The sequence below is a fragment of the Triticum urartu genome, chromosome 6A (genome assembly GCF_056163025.1).
Source record: "Triticum urartu cultivar PI428250 chromosome 6A, HENAU_Tu73, whole genome shotgun sequence".
In the NCBI taxonomy this organism is placed as follows: Eukaryota; Viridiplantae; Streptophyta; class Magnoliopsida; order Poales; family Poaceae; genus Triticum; species Triticum urartu.
In genome coordinates this window covers 509,414,266-509,422,558 of record NC_141878.1, presented here as the reverse complement: position 1 = coordinate 509,422,558, position 8,293 = coordinate 509,414,266, and the positions used below count along the sequence as shown (strand labels likewise).

Sequence of the window (8,293 nt, the reverse complement as noted above, 5' to 3'; positions counted from 1 at the left end):
ACTCTAATTAGTTGGAGTCCATCTGAATAAATTGCACACCAGGAAACGAAAATAAATATCAACAGGCATGAAATGATCACTATGGATATGGTTTATCCGAACAAATACATGAATATTCTCTAAGATCAGATAATTTAAAGAGGCAAATTTATCCCAGGTCTTAATTGTTCAATACATGTCTTAAGGCGGTGGCTTGTGGTGCCTCATGTGCGTGTGGTGGGTGTATACCTTAATTGCAATCTAAAAAAAAACTAAGAGTACATGTTCCGATTTTCTTATTTGAACAATTTGAACAACAAACAGAATTGATGCCTGCATGCATGTTCGATAATTTCAGGTTTTCCGAAAGTGCCTGCAAGCAACAATCACTGACAAAAATCATAGACTAAAGAATTTATACAGAATAGAATTGGTAGGACATCTATAAAAAATAAAAATAAAATGCTTGAATTTGGCTATTGGATCCTGGAGAGAGAATTGGATTGCATAACGCTGTTTCATACTAATATTGAAGTAACAACTATATTAATGATAACAGGAATTACCCACATCCCGTTGCTAAATAGCTGATATGGGCATTCCATCATGCAACTTGCGAGTGAATATCGTGTATTAGAAGCATTTCAGTAAGCTCCTACAGGGAACCAAGATAATGTTGATGCATGCATGAAGAAAATCATGGGCAGTACAGCAGGAAGCTGGTAAGGAAGGAAATAAAAAATAATCATAACGATACAAATTTCTACCATAACATTGAGACGAAATTAATGTAAAAATGAACTTTTGAAACCAAATCACAACCGAATGTGAAGAACAGTTTGTTAATGTAGTAATTACAGAATAACTGGAGTTCAACCCAATAAAAGAAAAGATTAGTGTGATGATACGGTCTAACTGGCTATAAAACCAGTAGTTGGCGTTTTTTATTTTGCAAAGACTATTGGGCTTATATTGCTTTCAGAAGTCAATAAGCTACTACTATTAGGTAGAACCTCCAGGTCCATACACTAAAAGCAAAAAATAAAGTGGCCTTTAAATTGTATAATCCCAAACGCACATCCACTCAAGCTTCTCTGTATATAACTGACATCTCTCGTCACTTCAGGAAGGAAGCAGTGTATAACTCTAATCACAGCTTAGTCGAAATAGAGACTGAAGAATATGAGTCGTGTTCCCATCATGGCTGTGTCGCCTGAAGCATAGGAATTGTGCATCTCGTCGACCCTGTTGTCCTCCACCATTAATTTGCATATTGGCCTGAGCATGGATGGAACTGAAGCATATGAATCGTGTTCCCATCGTGGCTATCTCGCCTGAAGAATAGACACACACATCTTAATATGGTGGTTCTCTGCATGCATACATATTTGCCTGAATTTGGATGGTCCTGAAGAAAACCATACCTGAACATCCACGCTGTTGGTCCTGAAGAAATCCCATACACCTGCAGAACTTTGGCCATGTAAAATTTGGAAAGGTGCAGCTCCTCACCCATACAGGGCGTATGCATAGATAGATCAGAATATAACATATACTCCCTCCATTCCTAAATATTTGTCTTTCTAGACATTTCAAATGACTACTACATACGGATGTATATAGACATATTTTAGAGTGTAGATTCACTCATTTTGCTCCGTATGTAGTCACTTGTTAAAATGCCTAGAAAGACAAGTATTTTGGAACGGAGGGAGTAGTACACATTAGTTTTGAGTGATTTCTTGCTAATCTGGACATATACGATGCGTGAGCGCCCTTCAGCTCGGGCGACACAGCAATCTCATGCCTCTCCCTCTCCCTCAGTTGGACCCCGTGCCATAGGAAGCCGCCGCCGCCGGAACGACCGCCTCCCTACGCTTCCCCGAAACGACCGCCTCTCCACGTTTTCAGCTGGGGTCACCTTGCCGTGTGCGTGCCGGCGTACATCGCGTCCTGTGTCAGGCTAGGCTAGGTTACACCTATTTCTTCATATTGGTTTTCTAAACGGAGGTAAGAGTTTGACCTGAAAATTAGACTGTATCTCAATCCGTCGTATGCATAACATCAAACAGGTTGTTGGCAGATGCTTCTGAACAGATTTCACGGTTTACCAAATATGGATTGTTAGTAAAAACTGAAAACACTAAAGAAAGAATCAAGAGGGTAGTTTGGCCGTTGAAAATCCATTTACGTAGATGAATGGGGAGGGGGTGCATTGCTAGCACCTAACTCAGAGTCGTTGCTGCTTCTTGCTGCCACCTACTGGATGCAAGTCACCGCTTGTGCGCTGCTGCCTCAAACACCTGCGCATGTAGCCAACAATCAGAGAGATAGGATAACAAATTAAGGGCAGAGAGCATGAGGACGACAAGAGAAGATGCATCATTTAGTGGGTGCCGTCCGCAGGCCGCACACACCAGGCTGTCAGTCCACCGCCCCACATCAAGCTTAGTCGGGAGGAGACGTCCCCTTCCAGCCGGCGGCCAATCAACCATGGGTCGCAGCCGGAGCGCCAAGGATGAGCTCGGCCGGTATCCATCCATCCGGCGGTCAAGCAGGCCAGGGTCGCAGCCGAGGCGCCGTGGTCACCGAAGCCATTAAGAACGCGGTGATGGATGACCGCGGGCGGGCGCGGGCGACGGTGGAGAGGAAGGGCGGCGGTGGTGCGGATCTACTGAAGCCGCAGGGTTGGGGGCGGCGCACGGCGGAGGGGCGGTGGCCGGTGCTGGCGGTGGAGGGGCGCACTGGATCGTGGAGATGCGCTCGAGGCGGAGATATGACCTAAGTCGTCGTGTGGGTTCTATTTTTTCCGGGTTCAGGTTGACTTGTTAGGAGGATTGCGGGTCAAATTATCGAAAAATGCGACGATTTTTTGGCAAAAACGCCGCGACGGTGAACTCGAAGACTCAATTCATGCTTTATCTATCCCTAATAATAAAGCACGAATCGACTTCGTGGGTTCACTGTCACAATATGCTTCCTCCCGTGAATTTACACTTTCAGTTTGAATTTTAAAACATATTCAAGGTGGTACTAAAAGTCCTGTATTTTGGCTAATTTAACCCGTAGTCTTCGGTAAGTGAACAAAAACGGTTCGATATTTTTTCGTCAAACCCCCATGCACGCATCAGATCAAGCGGCGGCGCTCCCGATCCGATCGAGATGCAGGATGACGGCGGCAGGGCTCGGGGAACGGTGGGGAAGTGGCGGACGTCGGGGCGAGGTGGCTCAGGTCGGGATCCAATGCGGTGGCGATGCTCCATGGCCATGGCTACTCGGTCTCCTGGGAAGAAGAGAGGAGGGAAAGAGGAGGTGAGATGGAGAGAAGAGAAGGCAGAGTAGGGACGGCGCGGCTTCCTGCTGCTGGTCTGGCGGTGGCTCCAGGTTTGATTTTCGGATTCCTCTCCTTCCCGCTGCACGATGGGGGTTGCCCAGCCGCCACTCTCCCTACCCCGCGCACCTCCTCCCCCTAGCCGCACCTCCCTGCGTCCATGAAGACGCTGTCGCCCTCGCCTGCATCTCGCTGTTGTTTTGTTGTGCATGGATAAGGAGCGACAGATTTGATAGAAAATAGAAGAGAAATTTTTCTAGCGTAAAAGGAGAGGATCTCAGAACGAGGGGGTTTTTTAGCTGTATTTAACGGACAATTTTGTGTGATTTTTCAGAATTTATAGCCAAGGTCTATTTGATTTGTGCAATGAAAATCAGATCCATCCATTGATTGATATAATTTGCTATCCTTCTTCGATTTGAGAGGTCAATCTGCATTGTTATCTATTCATTGGTGGCGATTTGCAAAAGAGAGCAGGAGGCAACGACGTCGTTGTCCACAACACGGTGCAGCGAGGTAGGAAGCCGTGCGCAAGGGATGAAACTGGCGGCGGTGCGCCATGACAGGCCCCAGCAGAATTTTGTATATGAAGCTTTGCTGTCTCGATCTATATATATACATTTTGTAGGTCAGTGTCCTTACTTACCTTAAAGTTGAAGGTAAATCTTCAGAAACAACTATTTTAGGGTTGGTTCAGTCTGAAACCGATCTGAATTTTGTAATAGGGTTCAGCATTGCTCTCTAAATCTAGATATTGTGCAGACCAGTGTCATTATTAAGTAGCTTAAAGTTGTAGATAAATCTTCGAAACAACGATTTTCTTTAATCAGTACATAAAACAATGCTAATTGTTGGTTATTCAGGGAGTAGGAGCTTGAGGAATATGCAGAGAAGGCTATGCCGTACGTTGCCTGACACAACAACTAGGAACAAGAGCAAAGCTGGACAACGATCGGCCCAGCAACCACCGGCATAATATCTACACACAGCTACAGTTTGTTGCAAACTAAATATGTTTTTTGGTGGAATCATTAGCCATTGCTTGAGTTTTGATGACACATGCATTCTCTTTGCCCAATGTAAGGAGACCACTCTTGCATACATGAGGCTCTTGTACTTCTTTCTCTGAGATGCATTGCTCTCATCTCCCAGACTGCATTTCAGCTTGGCAAGCCCACCTCCAATCCAAACAACTTTGTGTTCATGAGCCATGGCATGGTAGAGTGATGCAGCCTTTTACGGATTTCTGGAACTGTTAATTCCAGTGCCTTCTGAATTTTGGTCTTGGGAGTTGAAGCGGATTTGATTTTGGTGTTACATTAGTGCACTTTTATTTTGTGAATATATTTTCAGGAGTCAAACCACCTGTTGTGAATTGATTTTCATTGTGAAGCTTGCAGGTGAATCAGGATCTGCATGCTACGGTCTTGCTGGTGCTAGCGGGAGCTCACAGGTGATCTCCCAGTCTACCGCCCCGACGGACAGGAGACGCAGCTCTCTCGCTGGGAGACCGACACGGTCAACCCCATTGGCGATTTGTTCCCGGCCTGGATCAATCGGTCCACGCACAACTGGAGCAAGCAGGTTGATGGATTTTGAGAAGGATGTTAGCTTGAAAGTTGCAACGTACAAAGATTGCTATTAAGTGTTGTCCTGTTGCCTCTCACGGACACACGTATGGATCCGCTAGGCAGGCTAGATGCCGATCTCCACACGCCTAGAGTTGCTGGACCTCCGTCCTCCCACTTCAAACTTCATGCATAACCTTCATCCATCTGCAGAGAAGGTGCCAACTGCATTGCTCGCTAGATGGCAGCCTCGGCGTGACTAGGAGCCTATGACTCCAATAGTTCAATTAAGCTTCTACTTTTAACCATCCCACGCATGACATGAAGCAGTTCTTTTTTCTTTGTTCAGAGTTGCTTAAAAGGTATGTATGCATTTCAATAAAAAAGATTTACTGATTTAGTCTAATGACTACTAAGGAAGTATGTGACAGGGATGCTTCCCCACCTACCCCAGGATCGTGAATGCTAATTACAATTGAAGATATGCATATGTGTGATTGGGATTTTATGTGCATATATATGAAGCTCTAGGGAGTTTGTGTCTACTAGACCATGCATGCAGTATTTAATACCCACTGCTTTAGATGTTGAATATATTTTTACTATAGTTATTGGAACTAATTTGTTACTTGTATGACAAAAATTGAAACTATTACCATGAGCCCTCTCCATCCCCGTCCGCGATCCCGCCGGCGCCACCCTCCAATCCCCTTACTCGAGCCCCCTCGTCTCGAGCACAGCACACCATCCCATACTCTGCCTCTGCGCTGATCGGCCCGCTCAAGCTCCGGAGCCGAACGCAAGCGCTGCACCCCATCCTCTGCCTCCCGCGAGGTCCCGACCAGTTGATGGAGGGGAGCCGTGAACGAGGGCAGAGGTAGGAGGTGGTTTACAACGGCGCTGGAGGCAAACTCCGTTGGGGATGGCGAGGGCAGTGCAGATCTAGCCCGGGAGCATTGGGGTGGGTTGCTCGCGGCCGGATCTCGCCGGATTCGAGCACGGACGACTCATGGCGGCGGCTGTGGAGCTCTTGGCGTCCTGAAGAGAGGGAGATGTGAGGAAAAGAGAAGAAGGAAGGGGGGAGAGATGCATGGTCCGGCAAGGGTCCAGTCGCCGGCGGCGAGGCGAGGTGCAGGAGGTCCGGCCGATTTGGGCCCCGAAATAGTACCACCTCGTTTATATTACAATTTTGTCCATATAAATTGTAAAAGCGTATTATGACATAAGAAGAAAGTGTATTGTGACGGTGAACCCACGGAGTCAATCCGTACTTTATTATTAGGGATAGATTAGGGAGAGATTTTTGCTGACCACAAAGGGTCCTTCCCAAGGTGGGGATAGCTTGTGCATGTCAGTTTGATCATGGATGAGCCGGAGCACCAAATCTCCTTCTTAAAAGGTCCTGGTTTTAACCCGGCGGCTATGATAACGATGCGGGTCTTGCTGGTAAATCGCCGATCGAGCCGCCGCACGGTCACGCTCCTCATCCAACAGGTTAAGAGCATACTGACATGCTTTTTCATTATCATCTTCAACTTAAGCCGCCACACGGGGCGAATCATGATGGATGTCACTAGGGAGAACCACCTCTGCTCCGTAAACCATGAAGAAAGGCGTGTAACCAATAGATCTGTTGGGGGTAGTATTGATACTCCATAGCACTGGGGGCAATTCCTCCACTCAACAACCTGCGTCCTCTGCAAAGGGACCATAAGCCGGGGCTTGATGCCTCTCAAAATCTCTTGATTGGCTCTTTCAGCTTGGCCATTGGACTAGGGGTGAGCCACGGATGATACATCAAGACAAATATGCTCCCGTTGATAGAACTCTTTCATAGCACCTTTGGATAGATTAGTTCCATTATCAGTTATAATGCTATGAGGAAAGCCAAACCGGAAAATCACCTTTTTGATGAACTGAACCGATGTTGCCACGTCACACTTACTGACCGGCTTTGCCTCAACCCACTTTGTGAATTTGCCAACCGCCACCCAAAGGTGGGTCTTTTTATCTTTGGACCGTTTGAAAGTTCCAACCATATCCAGCCCCCAGACTGCAAACGACCAAGTAGTTGGAATCATCCGTAATTCTTGAGTCGGCACATGAGCTCATTTTGAAAATTTCTGGCAGCCATCACATTTACTGACCAAATCCTCTGCATCAACATGAGCCGTCAGCCAATAAAACCCATGACGGAAAGCCTTGGCTACGAGAGACTTAGAGTCGGCATGATGAGCACAATCTCCTTCATGAATCTCTCGTAGGATCTCTAGACCTTCTTCAGGAGAAACACAACATTGAAATGCCCCTATGACACTGCAATGATGCAACTCTCCATTGACAATAGTCATTGACTTAGACCGCCAGGTTATCTGCCTGGCCAAAGTTTCATCTTCAGGTAACTCACCCCAGGTCATATAAGCCAAATATGGAACTGTCCAATCAGGAATAGCATGAAGAGCCGCCACCAATTGTGCCTCCGGGTCAGGAATAGCAAGATCTTCCTCTGTAGGTAATTTGACCGAAGGGTTATGCAAAATATCAAGGAAAATGTTAGGTGGCACCGGCTTATGTTGGAACCCTAATCGGCTCAATGCATCAGCCGCCTCATTCTTCCTGCGATCCACATGCTCCACTTGATAACCTTTGAAATGACCAGCAATAGCATCAACCTCGCGGTGGTAAGCCACCATGAGTGGGTCCTTAGAATCCCAAATGCCTGAAATTTGCGGAGCCACCAAATCTGAGTGACCAAAACACCTCACCCGGCTTAGATTCATCTCTTTAGCCATCCGAAGACCATGGAGTAGGGCTTCATACTCAGCTGCATTGTTAGTACAAGGGAACATCAACCTTAAAACATAACGAAATTTATCACCTCTTGGGGAAGTTAAAACAACTCCAGCCCTCAAGCCCTCCAACTGTCTGGATCCATCGAAGTGAATAGTCCAATATGTGCTATCCGGCTTCTCCTCAGGCATCTGTAACTCAGTCCAGTCATTGAGAAAATCCACAAGTGCTTGAGACTTGATAGTTGTCTGAGGCATATATTTCAAACCATGGGGGTCCGAGCTCAATGGCCCATTTGGCTACCCGACCTGTGGCCTCTCTGTTCTGAATAATATCCCCTAAAGGAGCAGAACTAACCACAGTGATGGGATGACCAAGGAAATATTGCTTGAGCTTTCGAATAGCCATGAATACCCCATATACTAGCTTCTGCCAATGCGGATATCTCTGCTTGGATTCAATGAGTACCTCACTGATGTAATAAACGGGCCGCTGAACCGGATATTCCTTGCATGATTCCTTCCTTTCCACAACAATTGCCACACTGACAGCTCGGCTATTGGCAACCACATATAACAACAAGGGCTCTTTATTAATGGGAGCAGCAAGGATCAGTGGCTCAGCT

At 46.5% G+C, this 8,293-nt stretch overlaps 1 long non-coding RNA gene across 3 annotated transcripts; it reads right to left on the bottom strand.

The window, feature by feature from the left end:
- Positions 1 to 764: 764 nt before the first annotated feature.
- On the bottom strand, positions 765 to 2,836 carry LOC125531864 (uncharacterized). 3 transcript variants are annotated; one of them, XR_015608662.1, is made up of 3 exons: positions 2,397 to 2,799; positions 1,404 to 2,282; positions 765 to 1,313 (listed from the first exon to the last, which is right to left on the bottom strand). It is a non-coding gene; the product is annotated as an uncharacterized LOC125531864 (long non-coding RNA). The 3 variants fall into 3 exon arrangements; XR_007293566.2 differs by having other exon boundaries at positions 1,404 to 1,932; positions 2,003 to 2,798; XR_015608661.1 differs by having other exon boundaries at positions 1,404 to 2,836.
- Positions 2,837 to 8,293: the final 5,457 nt, after the last annotated feature.